Consider the following 9,222-nt stretch of genomic DNA (forward strand, 5'->3'; position numbering starts at 1 on the left):
GGTCTCGGCAGCCCCGATCGTAGAGGAGTGGCATGTCAGGGCTTTCACGGCGCTGTCACGGTCCTGGCGAGGCCTCGGAGGGGTGTCACAATGCATTCCTCTCACTTAGCTCACTTAGTAGAGCATGTCCCTGTCCTCCCTTAGACGCTTCCCGTCCTGCCATCTGTCCCAGCTATTATCCTCACACGCCAGTTATTCCGATACTCGCCACATTTTGCACTAGGAGAGAGATAAAAACGATCTGTGACAGCGGATGAAAAAGAAAACCAAATTTATAACTTCCACTCCCAAGAATTGGCATGCCCTCAGAAGATGTCTTGGCCTTCTTCGTGTTTCTTGTTAATCACAAAGTTTCTCTTCCATTGTTATCACATTTTTGCTTCTCCCTTTAGCATTGTTGCAACTCTTGGGACCTATCGCTAAATAAAATAAGATTTCTTTGCCGGCCATACTTTTCTTGCTCGTTAGGGTGTCGTTAGGTGTGCTGTCTTTGTATTTCTTGATCACGACAAGATTTGTTTCCATGGTTATCATGTTTTGGCTTCTCCCTTTAGCGTCCCTGTAAGTCAGGGGTGTCAAACTCGTATTAACTCGGGGGCCACACGATAGAACGAACATTTTGTCGGGGGCCGGACGAGTAGATTCAAGAGAAAGAAAAAGAGAGATCAAGAAATAAGAGAAAGAGGGAGGGAAAAGGAGAGACGGCGGGACAAAGAAAGAAAAAAAGAGAGGGAGACAGCGTGAGAAACAAAAGATAAAAAGTTGTGGGAGAGGGGGAAAAGAAAGGGAGAGGAAGAAAGAAATCCAAAGAGAAATAGAAAGACAGAAGGAGAGAAAAGAGAAATGAAAAGCGCAAAGGGTAGAAAGAGAGAAAGAGAAAAGAGAGAAAAGGAAAAAAGGAAGTTAGAGCAAAAGAGGTTAAAAGACACAGGGAGAGAAAGAGACAGACAGAGTGGGAGGAACATGCCTTAGATTAAGGCTCGGGAAAATTAAAATGAAACATTTTCCCTAAAGTATTAAAAATTTTTTAGTAAAACATAAAATACTCAGAAACGTGTTTCTGGCGTGTCATATTCAAAAATCACAATCCAATCGATAAAAAAACAAAAAACCGAAAAAACAAAACAAAGAGTTAGCGCATAAGCTAACAGTGTCGCTTTGTTGGTCGGTTTCAATGTAGCCGGTAGCATTTGTTCAGCGGTCGATGCTAAATGATTTAGCAGCTAACGCCTGTTTCACAGACCTTAACTACTAAATGCTAGCAATAAGAATACGGTTCATCCATGCTAATGCTAATGTTATTGCATTAAAGTCTAATGTGAAATCATCAAATGAGGATTTTTAAAAAATACACATATTTTCCAAAATATCTGATTGAAATATTTGAAAAAATGCAATCCATAAATCAAGAAAATACAAAAAAACAAAGAGTTAGCCGCATAAGCTAACAGTGTCGCTTTGTTGTTTCAATGTAGCCGGTAGCATTTCTTTAGCGGTCCACGCTAAATGATTTAGCAGCTAACGCCAGTTTCACAGACCTTAACTACTAGATGCTAGCATTTAGGATACTGTTTACCTATGCTAATGCTAATGTTATTGCATTAAATTCTAACGTTAAATCATCAAATGATGATTTTTTAAAAATGCACACTTTCAATTCAGCTTTGTCCGGAAAGTAGACATATTTTCTAAAATACCTGATTGAAATATTTGAAAAAATATGATCACTAAATCGAGAAAATACAAAAAAACAAAGAGTTAGCCGCATAAGCTAACAATGTCGCTTTGTTGGTCGGTTTCAATGTAGCCGGTAGCATTTATTTAGCAGTGGATGCTAAATAATGGAGCGGTTTCACGGATTGTAACTGCTAGCGATGGGGATACGGTTGATACTATCAGGACCAGAACGGAAACAGGACCCAATTGCGTTACGTTTCTCACAAGTTTTTATTGGAGGCAAGAGAAAGGGCCGCACCCACGATCCGGTGGTCGCTGGACGCGGGAAGCAGGTCGCTCTGAACGCAGAAGTGGGACTTCCGTGGCGAGCGACGGCGGTGTCGGGAACGGAAAAAACGGGTCGGTAGCCTGGACTGGGAGAACGAGGTGCGGTCAGGGTCGGAAGCGAGTCGTTAGCCAGAACAGGAGAGTCGACGTCGTCGGGGACCAAAAAGAGGTCGTAAGCCGGGACGGGAGAGCAAACGTGGTCAGGATCAAAACGGGTCGTAGCCTGAGACAGACAGGAGCAAAAAACATATGAAACGAAAAGGGAAATAGTGGGAAATTGTTTGTTTGTTAGCGTTACCTCACCTGGCTCCGAGTCAAATCCAAATCTGCGTAAAGCCCCTTTGTGGCCATCCCTTCGAGCAAAACAAGCGCACCTGCTCGGGTTTCGGGGAAGATAATCTCCAGGAGGTGACGGCGAGGACGGCGGCTTATCCCGAGGTGATTTAAGGTGAAGCGTGGATTTCTCCTGTGCGCTAATCGCTACGCTAGCCGTGACCCTTCAACTCTCCGGGATTAATGACCGTCACGCCGTTTGGGTTGTTGTCGGCGTTGGGTTTCCCCTCACCGCGTGGTCCGAGCATTTCCTGTGGTGTGTCTCGGGCGAGTGCACCCCGGTGGTCCCCATCCTAAAGAGAGCGAGAGCGAGTTTGAAAGAGAGAAAAAGTGAGAAAAGAGAAGAAAAAGAGTGAAAAAGAGGCAAAGAGATATGGAAAAGAAAAGAGGGTTAGAAAGAGATTTAAGATAGAAAAAAAGGGAGAAAAAATAAGGAAAGAGTGAAAAAGAAAGAGAGAAAGAATAAAAGAGGGAAAGAGATGGAAAAGAGAGGGAAATAACGTGAAAGAGGGTGAGAAAGAAAGAGAAGAGAGTGATAGAGAGTTAAAAATAGGGAGAAAAAAATAATGAAAGAGTGAAAAAGAAAGATAAAGATTAAGAGAGGGGAAGGGATATGGAAAAGAGAGAGGGAAATAATGTGAAAGAGGGTAAGAAAGAAAGAGAAAAGAGAGTGAGAGATAGAGAGAGATAAAAATAGAGAAAAAGGGAAAAAATAAGGAAAGAATGAAAAAGAAAGAGAGAGAGAATGAGAGGGGAAGGGATATAGAAAAGAGAGAGGGAAATACGTGAAAGAGGGTGAGAAAGAAAGAGAAAAGAGAGTGAGAGAGAGAAAGAGAGAGAGAGTTAAAAATAGAGAAAAAGGGGGAAAAATAAGGAAAGGGTGAAAAAGCGAGAAAAAGAATAAGACAGGGGAAGAGATATCGGAAAGAGGCTGAGAAAGAAAGAGGAAAAAAGGAAAGGAAAAAGAAAGGAAAGAGAGGAAGCAAAGTGAGAGACTGAGAAAAATGAGAGGGAAAGCAAAGTGAGAGACTGAGAAAGAGAAAAAAAGAGTAAAGACAGACAGAGAGAGTGAGAAAGAGAACAAAATAGAGAGAAAGAGAGTGAAATTAGAGAGTAAAAGAAAAAAGGAGGAAAGAAAGACTGCGATAGAGAAAAAGAATGGGAAAGAAAGTAGATAAAGAGAGAGAGAAAGAATGAGAAAACATAAAAGGAAAAAGAGAGAGAAAAATAAGTCAGAGAAAATGTATAGCTGCTGTAATATGGCCGTCGTCTGGCTTTGTCAACATGAAGTGAACATATTTCCAACCAGCTTTTTCTCTTGTACTTCTCAGCGGGCCTTATTCCACAAAATAGCCGACACGAATGTCTAGAAAAGAAGTTGCCCAAAATGGTCGTATTGTGTCCAACCGCTCCTAAAAGCGCTTTTTCTTCCAAACATTTCCAAGACGAAATGACTGCAAACACAAAGAGGGATGTGTCTTTGATCTTGTCGCTGTTTTGTTACCATGTAGCGCTTCTTTTAATCCTGGTTGACAAAGCAGGAGGTCATTCAGTGCACAGAATCGACATTTTAGGACTCATAACTGTAAAACGAAAAGGTGGGCACGGCTTGGTGTGTGTGTCTTTGATGTTTTGGCTCGTTTCTTTGCACACGGCAGGTCTTGTCGAGCTTGGTTGACGGAGCCCGTCATACAGTGCCGATAATCATCTTTCCAGGTCATTATATCCACAAGGAAGCCTCCAAAACAACAAAAATGTGGGCGTGCATTCGTCTGTGTCTTTGATATTTCGGCCGGTTTGTTTTTACGCAACTGTTCCTCTGATGCCTAGTCCACAAAGCCGGTAATACGGTGCATAGAATTCCTTTTATTTGACTAGATGAATGCAAAACAAAACATGTGTACCTTTCTTGTTTGTGTCTTTGATGTTTCGGACCATTTGTTTTTACACCGCAGTTTTTATGAAGCCCAGTTGACAAAGCGGGTAATAGAGTATATATAGTCGACTTTTAAGGACTCTATAACTACAAAACAAGAATGTGGACCTGTATTATTGTGTATCTTTGATGTTAAGGCTAATTTGTTTTTACACAGAATGCAAATCGAAAGCCTGCGCCAGTCTTTTTGCGTGCCTTTGATGTTTTGGATGATTTGGTTTCACACAGCAGCTTTTATAAAGCTCATTCAAAAGAGCAGGAAATACAGTGCACATCACCGTCTTTCCAGGTCTCCATAGTCCAAAAAATGCGGTGGGGTCTTTGAGCTTTCGGGCAGTTTGTTTCCACACGGCGGTTCTTGTAAAACCCAGTTCACAGAGCAAGTCGTAATACAGTGCACATCGTTGGCTTTTAAGGACTCGATCGCCGCAAAACAACATTGCGGACTTGTCTTCTTGCGTGTCTTTGATGTCTCGGCCAGTTTGATTTGACACAACTGTTGCTCTAAAGCCTGGTCCACAAAGCAAGTAATACGGTGCGTAGAATCCCTTTTATTTGACTAGATGAATGCAAAACCAAACATGTGTACCTTTCTTGTTTGTGTCTTTGATGTTTCGGACCATTTGTTTAACACTGCAGTTTTTACGAAGCCCAGTTGACAAAACGGGTAATAGAGTGCACATCGTCGGCTTTTAAGGACACTATAACTACAAAACAAGAATGTGGACCTGTATTATTGTGTATCTTTGATGTTAAGGCTAATTAATTTTTACACAGAATGCAAATCGAAAGCCTGTGCCTGTCTTTGTGCGTGTCTTTGATGTTTTGGATGATTTGGTTTCACACAGCAGCTTTTATAAAGCTCATTCAAAAGAGCAGGAAATACAGTGCACATCACCGTCTTTCCAGGTCTCCATAGTCCAAAAGATGCAGTGGGGTCTTTGAGCTTTCGGGCAGTTTGTTTCCACACGGCGGTTCTTGTAAAACGCAGTTCACAGAGCAAGACGTAATACAGTGCACATCGTTGGCTTTTAAGGACTCGATCGCCGCAAAACAACATTGCGGACTTGTCTTCTTGTGTGTCTTTGATGTTTCGGCCAGTTTGTTTTTACGCAACTGTTCCTCTGATGCCTAGTCCACAAAGCCAGTAATACGGCGCATAGAATTCCTTTTATTTGACTAGATGAATGCAAAACAAAAAACGTGCTCCTGTCTTGTTTGTGTCTTTGATGTTTCGGAGCATTTGTTTAACACTGCAGTTTTTACGAAGCCCAGTTAAGAAAACGGGTAATAGAGTGCACATCGTCGGCTTCTAAGGACTCGATCACCGCAAAACAACATTGCGGACTGGTTTTCTTGCGTGTCTTTGATGTTTGGGAGGATTTCTTCCCACGCAGGCGGATTTCACAGTGCAGGTAATAGTTTGCTGCCCTGAATGCAATGAGTCAGCACTCGAGACTCCATTTCATTTCAGTGGAATGCAGCAAGCCACCCCCCCCTCCCCCTATTGCACACCGGCACCCCCTACTCCCCCTCTGCAGCAGACTTAACCCTTTCCTGCCTCATTGATGTTTTTCCTTCCTCCCCCTTTCTCTGCATTGCAGAAGATTAGTAGAAATTCAAAGACCCCCCCCCCCCTTGCTGGTTGTTGTGCAGCAACGGAGGAGAAAAGTAGGGCACGCATTCCTTCGCGTACAATCGAAGTAGGGTTGCCGTCGTGTTGCTGCGCCGAACCGTTCTTCTTTCTTCTCGGAAAGTCCCATGCTTTTTTTTTTCCCTGGTGCCGCAGGGGTGGGCAAATTACGGCCCGTGGGCCACCTCTGGCCCGGAAGGCTTTTTCATCAACGCTCAAAATATCATGACGATATCTATCTAAAAATTTTCCTGCCATCTTTGTTTCCTACAACGAAAATATTACTGCAGGAATACTACGAAACCAAATATTGAATTTAGTACTTCATCCGTATGAAGATTTTGTACTTAGGGTTCCAAAATAGGTTTAGAAAGAGGGTTAGGGTTTGAAACGGGGTTACATGTAGGGCGAGGGTTAAGAGCTAGGGTTAGGGCTGCAAGTTAGGGTTCCAACCTGAATGTGTGTTCCAAAAATAGGTTCAGAGCTAGGGTTATGGTTTAAAACGGGGTTAGGGTTAAAAGTAGGGTTTGTGCTAAGGTTCTAAACTGGAATTAGGGTTCCAAAATATACTCAGGTTTTGGTTTGAAACAGGGTTCGATGTAGGGCTAGGGTTAAGAACTAGAGTTAGGGCTGCAAGTTAGGGTTTCAACCTGAATGTGTGCTTCAAAAATAGGTTCAGAGCTAGGATTATGGTTTAAAACAGAATTAGGGCAAGGGTTAAGAGTAGGGTTAGCTGCCAAGGTTCTAAACTGGAATTAGGGTTCAAAACAGGTTTAGAAACAGGGTTAGGGTTTGAAACAAGGCTAGGTGTAGGGCGAGAGTTAAGAGTTAGGTTTAGGGCTGCAAGTTAGGGTTCCAACCCAAATGTGTGTTCCAAAAAATAGGTTCAGAGCTAGGGTTATGGTTTAAAACAGAGCCAAGGTTAAAAGTAGGGTTTGGTGCTAAGGTTCTAAACTGGAATTAGGGTTCCAAAATATGTTTAGAAACAGGGTTAGGGTTTGAAACAAGGCTAGGTGTAGGGCGAGAGTTAAGAGCTAGGGTTAGGGCTGCAAGTTAGGGTTCCAACCCACATGTGTGTTCCAAAAATAGGTTCAGAGCTAGGGTTATGGTTTAAAACAGGGACCTAAAAGTAGGGTTTGGTGCCAAGGTTCTAAACTGGAATTAGGGTTCCAAAAGAGGTTTTGAAACAGGGTTAGGGTTTGAAACAAGGCTAGGTGTAGGGCGAGGGTTAAGGGCAAGCGGTTAGGGTTCCAACCCAAATGTGTGTTCCAAAAATAGGTTTTAAGTTATGGTTTAAAACGGGGTTAGTGTTAAGAGTGGGGTTAGGTGCCAAAGTTCTAAACTGGAATTTGGGTTCCAAAATATACTTAGGTTTTGGTTTGAAACGGGGTTAGGGCCAGGGCTGGGGTTAAGAGCAAGGGTTAGAGCTGCAAGTTAGGGTTCCATCCCGAATGTGTGTTCCAAAAATAGGTTTAGAGCTAGAGTTATGGTTTAAAACAGGGTTAGGGCCAGGGTTAAGAGTAGGGTTAGCTGCTAAGGTTCTAAACTGGATTTAGGGTTTCAATATATGCTTAGACCTAGGTTTTGGTTTAAACGGGGTAGGTGTAGGGCTAGGGTAAAGAACTAGGGTTAGGGCTAAAAGTTAGGGTTCCAACCTGAATGTGTGTTCCAAAGAATAGGTTCAGAGCTAGGTTTATGGTTTAAAACGGGGTTAGGGCCAGAGTCAAGAGTAAGGTTTGGTGCTAAAGTTCTAAACTGGAATTAGGGTTCCAAAATCGTCTTAGAAACAAGGGTAGGGTTTGAAACAGGGTTAGGGCCACAGTTAAGAGTAGGGTTAGGTGCTAAGGTTCTAAACTGGAATTAGGGTTCCAAAATAGGTTTAGAAACAGGGTTAGGGTTCAAAACAGGGTTAGGGCCAGGGTTAAGAGTAGGGTTAGGTGCTAAGTTTCTAAACTGGAATTAGGGTTCTAAAATATCCTTAGACCTTGGTTTTGCTTTAAAACGGGGTTAGGGCCAGGGTTAAGAGTAGAGTTAGGTGCTAAGGTTCGAAACTGGAATTAGGGTTCCAAAATAGGTTTAGAAACAGGGTTAGGGTTTGAAACAGGGTTAGGGGGAGGGTTAAGAGTGAGTTAGGTGTTAAGGCTCTAAACTGGAATTAGGGTTCCAAAATATTCTTAGACCTAAGTTTTGGTTTGAAACTGGGTTCGATGTCGGGCTGAGGGGTACAGCCAGGGTGAGGTGCAGGGCTAGGGTTAGGAGCTAGTGTTTGGGCTGCATGTTAGGCTTTTAGGGTTGTAAAATAAGGTTTGGGCTAGAGTTGGGTTTCCAAAGGAAGGTTTAGGCTCCTGTTCTTTTTATCAGTACTGGAAAAGTTGGAAAATTGGCTTTGAAAGTCCTTAAGAACAACTCGAAATTTGCCCATGTTGATATATATGGCCGCAACTCAAAATCCAGTGCGGCTTATACAACAATCGCGTTTATTTGTGTTGTTAAATGTGCAGACGCGGCTTTTCATCCAAATTCGGAGGTGGGAACTCCAACCATTCAATCTTCGTCGCTTGAGAGATCCGACCGGGGGACGACGGATGACACGATCCGGACCTCATCCCCTCCTCCCCCCGTTTATTTCTCGTTCCTCCCCCTACTCGTTTTTTGCGTGTCACGCAGCTGCGACGCAATAACAGTGTTTGAGTGCGAGCGACCAGACAGGACCGCGGCCATGTCATAAGCTGGGGGCCCCATCCCCCCCACGTCTCCGCAACCCCCCCTTGAGAGCCAGCAAACCACAGCTGGAAAAATCCACAGCGAGGAAGTCTGATTCAGAGCCCCGATATAGAATTTCCTCAGTCCAACAGCTGCTTTCCTGGAAACAGACTGGTGCGCCAGGGGAGGTACGAGGACGGGGGGGGGGGGGGGGGGGCAAAGACGAAAAGGGGGGGGTCCAGCTCCTTCAAAGGCGGCCCTGTTCTCAACATCCTCGTCAAAGGAAAACAGGGATTGTTTAGAGGAGGGGGAGCTCGGATTTTCCCCAAAGCGTTCCTTTTTCATGTCATAGTTTTTGAAAAGCTGGAAAATCAAATGATGTATGTATTGGTCTGGAGTTGACATCACAGGAACATAATACTCCGGAAAAGTGGGTACATCTTGAGTTTTCGCATAATATCATCATTAAAGGGTGCAAAAAATGGCAGAAAGGGGGAGGAATAAGTCACAAAATGTCATTTTTGGGTCAAAATCACACAGGTGAAAAAGGTCTTGAACTAAAAGCATCCAAACATTTTATAGTTGGTATGTTTTATTGAAGATAGCTTGTCAA

General features: G+C 43.3%; 1 long non-coding RNA gene across 1 annotated transcript in view; it reads left to right on the forward strand.

Moving 5' to 3' along the window:
- The window catches only part of LOC148354550 (uncharacterized), a 51,210-nt gene extending 42,463 nt beyond the window's left edge, over window positions 1–8,747 (forward strand). Inside the window, exon 3 of the long non-coding RNA XR_015852416.1 lies at window positions 8,408–8,747. This is a non-coding gene — a long non-coding RNA (uncharacterized LOC148354550). The remainder of the gene's footprint in view (window positions 1–8,407) is intronic.
- Window positions 8,748–9,222: the final 475 nt, after the last annotated feature.

Source organism: Urocampus carinirostris, chromosome 13, assembly GCF_059441175.1.
Source record: "Urocampus carinirostris isolate Australia breed hairy pipefish chromosome 13, RoL_Ucar_1.0, whole genome shotgun sequence".
Lineage (NCBI taxonomy): Eukaryota > Metazoa > Chordata > Actinopteri > Syngnathiformes > Syngnathidae > Urocampus > Urocampus carinirostris.